This window comes from Hyperoodon ampullatus, assembly GCF_949752795.1.
Source record: "Hyperoodon ampullatus genome assembly, chromosome: 2".
NCBI lineage: Eukaryota > Metazoa > Chordata > Mammalia > Artiodactyla > Ziphiidae > Hyperoodon > Hyperoodon ampullatus.
The window spans coordinates 103,682,619-103,687,721 of NC_136915.1; positions in this window are offsets into that span (position 1 = coordinate 103,682,619).

The following is a 5,103-nucleotide window of genomic DNA, read 5'->3' on the forward strand; positions in this document are numbered from 1 at the left end:
CACCTCCTCAAATCAGGCAACTAATAGTTGGCAAAGCCTGGATTATCTGACTTCAGAGGCCATTTCTTTTTTTTTTTCTTTTTTTTTTTTAAACATCTTTATTGGAGCATAATTGCTTTACAATGGTGTGTTAGTTTCTGCTTTATAACAAAGTGAATCAGCTATACATATACATATGTCCCCATATCCCTTCCCTCATGCATCTCCCTCCCTCCCACCCTCCCTATCACACCCCATAGGTGGTCGCAAAGCACCGAGCTGATCTCCCTGTGTTATGTGGCTGCTGCCCACTAGCTATCAATTTTACATTTGGTAGTATATATATATCCATGCCACTCTCTCACTTCGTCCCAGCATACCCTTCCCCCTCCCCGTGTCCTCAAGTCCATTCTGTACATCTGCATCTTTATTCCTGTCCTGCCGCTAGGTTCTTCATAACCATTTTTTATTTTTAGATTCCATATATATGTGTTAGCATACAGTATTTGTTTTTCTCTTTCTGACTCACTTCACTCTGTATGACAGACTCTAGGTCCATCCACCTCACTACAAATAACTCAATTTCGTTTCTTTTTATGGCTGATTAATATTCCATTGTATATATGTGCCACATCTTCTTTATCCATTCATCTGTTGATGGACACTTAGGTTGCTTCCATGTCCTGGCTATTGTAAACAGAGCTTCAATGAACATTGTGGTACATGACTCTTTTTGAATTATGGTTTTCTCAGGGTATATGCCCAGTAGTGGGATTGCTGGGTCATATGGTAGTTCTATTTTTAGTTTTTTAAGGAACCTCCATACTCTTCTCCATAGTGGCTGTATCAATTTACATTCCCACCAACCAGAGGTCATTTCTTAAGTGACTAAGCTATACCACTACAATTCTAGCGGGGCTCTTAAATTTTAGCCAGGCCTTATATTTTCCATAGGCTGTTTGATGATACTGATGATGGTGATTATAACTACTATGCATTGAGTACTATGCATTGAGTACCATGAACCATGTCACCATGTCAATACATTCTGTGGTTATGTCTTAAAATTCTCACAACAATTCTATTAGGTCGTGTATAATTCTTGCTCTGCTGATGAAAACAACGAAGCTTAGGGGCATTACATAACTTTTTCAAGGTCACAGCTAATAAGAGGCAGTGTTCAGTCTAGATCCCATTTTGTCTTATGCCAAGGCCCAGACATTTTGCTTAGGCTCTTTCTGGAGGCAGAGCATTTTAAGGATTCTAATTGGTTAATGATTCTCCCTGTATTTTAGAAGCATTGAGGTTTTTTTTCTCTCCACAATTAAATCAGTAAAGGAATACATTTGTCAGTCAAAAATGTGGATTCAGAAGCTCATCAAGATTCCAACTCCTCATTAATGGGCCAAATCCAGCTATGATCTCATAGAGAAGATGGAAAAATTCTCCGTATCTCTGGAGTACCCTTTGAGGTTACTTTCATTATTCACTTTAGGGCAACTATTAACCTACCATTTCACCAAATATATTCAAGAAAAATTCACTGAGCGCCTACTGTGTACTAGGCATTGTCGTAGGCTTGGAGTTGTCAAAGGTCAGTCAGGTGGGTTTCTCAAGCTGTGAGCCTTCCCAGAGGGATTTAAGTACTACAAAGATGAAAAGGCCTTGGTGAAATTGAGATGGCCTCTGGGATCCAAGTTTGGGAAACTTGCTAGTGACAGAAATGGATTTCTTTTTCAATGAAAAATTTCTTGAGCAGTGAGGTCGCAGGCTGAGACTTTTGATAGTGATTTCAAGGAAGTCTAAGTTACGGAACTTTTGAGCTGTCCCTCACCCTATGCTTTTAATTATGCCATCAATTAAAATTAATTAACAAGCTAAAGCCTGTTATCTGGGGAGAGTAAGCGTGCTGCTATCAGCAAAAGGACACCTAAACATTTCCTCTTGTAAATACTGTTTCCCTTTATCAGTTAAAAGTCCAGTGTAAAAGACCAGGCCTTCCCGACTGCCACCATTTTTTCCCCCACATTCCTCATTAAATTTCTTTATTTGATTCTTAATAACTTTTAGCTTTGGAGTAGTTCAGAATATTCCCAAAAGATATTTTAAGTACCCTCTGAAATCGTCACAGTATTGCAGGAATATGGTTTTAGAATCAAGAGAGATTTTTTTTTTCTCATTCTCATTTTCCTTTTCTTTAACATGAAATATTAATAATATCATTTTTATTATAAGTCCTTGTGCTGATTACTAAGTAATGTGTATGTAAAACTCCAGCTGCCAAGTAGGAGGGCTTCAATAAATTCTACTACCTAGAAACTGCCAAAGATTTTAAAACAAGGATTTAATACACACATTTTTTTAAATGTTTAAAAATAAAGTGAACTCTCATGGTGCCATATTTTTTTCCAAAAATGAAATTGATAAGGAATGTTTCAAGAAAACATATTTTCAATCTGGTCCAGTTCATCTGCCACCTAATCATGTAACTGAGGAAATAAGACTTTGGTAAGACCACTTCCTTCTTATCTTCCTTGAAGATCTGTAAGCTCCCTTCCCCCTTTCCCCTCCCACTTTCCTGAGGAATCCTGGTTTGGGGAGGAGCCGGTAGCCTCCTGGTGGGAGGAGAGGAAGGACTATAAGATCAATTTCCTCTAGCCCTGGACGGCAGATCTTCTCTCTTTCCCTTTTGGAACCAGCTTGGAAGGGTAAGTGTGGGAGAGAGGCAGTTAGGGTGTGTGTGTGTGTGTGTGTGTGTTTGTGTGTGTTTCCCATCTAGAGCTCTATAAGGGAACTGGGGAGAGGAAGCCACGAACACCGATTGCACCATTCTCTGGGCTGTAGGGAGAGGGAATGATTCTTGAGGATTCTTTCTGGCTGTAGGTGTGCTCAGGAAGACTGTGCTCTGGCCAGAGTGGCATCTGTGTTTAAATCGTTGAAACTCAAGGGAGCCTTAGGTGAAGGAACAGGAAGCAAATTCAGTTACAATATGTGGACCACCCTTAAGGTTGATGGACAGGTCTTACTGTTTTGAGAACAAACAAATATTACCACTCATTTGTATCTAGTTGTTCCCATGGGTTCTATCCCTTGCCCTTTTCCCTTTCCACTTTATATACTCTCCCTGAGCAATCTCAATGCCATCCACTTTGAATATTGAATTTTATTATTTGTATATCTTTTCTCTGATTATAAAAATATCAGTATGTTAACTTTAAAAAAAAAGAATCAATGGAAAGAAAGGTAACATAGAAAGTAAAAATTGGATGCACTCCCACCACCCAGAGAAGACCATTTTAACTTTTTCTACATGTATGGGTAATGTTGTGACCTACTTTTTTCTATCTATCAATAATATCACAAACATTTTTCTGTTATTAAATATTATTTTACTGTATAACTGTTAAAGGCTACAAAGTATTCCATCATATAGATGAATTGTAACTTATTTGCCAGCGTCCAGTTGTTATTTAGTTTATGTCCATAGTTTCCTATTATAAATGAGGCATACAGAGAGTTGGCATACCCCTTATGTTTCCTTCATATAAATTTTAAGATGCAGACTCATTGGGTCAATGGGCAGGATTTCTTTAAAGTTTTGATGAAAATTATCCTGTCAGTTTACATTGCCCTTGTTAATAAACATGAGGGCCACATTTCCAGCTGGCTTCTAAGCACTATTACCTTTTTCTAATTTTTGCCAAATTATCAAATTGGGGGATGGGCCAGATGAAGGAGTATCTCATCCTTAGAATTTCATTTGCATGTGTTTTTTTGCGGTACGCGGGCCTCTCACTGTTGTGGCCTCTCCCGTTGCGGAGCACAGGCTCGGACGCGCAGGCTCAGTGGCCATGGCTCACGGGCCCAGCTGCTCCGCAGCATGTGGGATCTTCCCAGACTGGGGCGCGAACCCGTGTCCCCTGCATCGGCAGGCGGATTCTCAACCACTGCGCCACCAGGGAAGCCCTGCATGTTTTTGTAATTAGAGATGTAATCTTTTTTTTTAAATTAATTAATTAATTAATTAATTAATCTATCTTTGGCTGCATTCGGTCTTCGTTGCTGAGCGCGGGCTTTCTCTGGTTGCTGTGAACAGGGCTACTCTTCATTGTGGTGCGCAGGCTTCTCATTGTGGTGGCTTCTCTTGCTGCGGAGCCCTGGCTCTAGGTGCGTGGGCTTTAGTAGTTGTGGCACGTGGGCTTCAGTAGTTGTGGCTCACGGGCTCTAGAGCGCAGGCTCAGTAGTTGTGGTGCACGGGCTTAGTTGCCCTGTGGCATGTGGGATCTCCCCGGACCAGGGCTCGAACCCATGTCCCCTGCATTGGCAGGTGGCTTCTTAACCACTGCGCCACCAGGAAAGTCCCGGGTTTTTTTTTTTTTTTTTTTTTTATGTTTATTAACCATTTGTATTTATTCTTCTATGGATTGCCTACTCGGATACTCTGCTTATTCTATATTGTGGAATTATGTTTTCTAATTTTGAAGTTTTTAATTTTTATTTAAAGTTTTCAGGACCTTCAGCATATGTTCTTCATATACACAAGTTTAGATAAATGTTGATCTCCTTTTTCTTCTGGTTTCTTTTGTGATTTGTTTTTATATGTAACTCCTTCATTTACTTGTAATTTATTTTGGTGTATGAAAGGATATAGGAGCCTGGCTTTTTTTTTTTTTTTATTCCTGAATAGCTGAGCATTTTTCTTTCATCTCAGTGGTTCATATTATCCCCACAGATTAAAAATGCCACCTTTATCTCAGAACCTGTAAGGATCCAGAGCTCGTGCATGGTCAAGGGTTTTTCAGGCAGAAGAAGGGAGGTGGGTGGGAGGGAATGGGGCTTGGGAAAGGCAGAAAGTAAGAAGACTTCAACTTTATGAGTAGTATTATGTCAATTACACTTTTTAAAAAAATCATTAGCAAAAAATGACAAATGTTTTCATTTGTGAAGTCTAGATGTATGGGTCTAGAATTATTTTCTGTACTTTTCTGGTGCTCTGTAAAAAAATTTATGAGAACTGTATATTCCCTGGAAGTTTAAAAGAGTCACCAGTAAATTGAGCCTGACACCTTCTTAACAGTTTTATCATTTCTTCTATAGCGGTTGCCCTTAAAATGTTCTTACTTG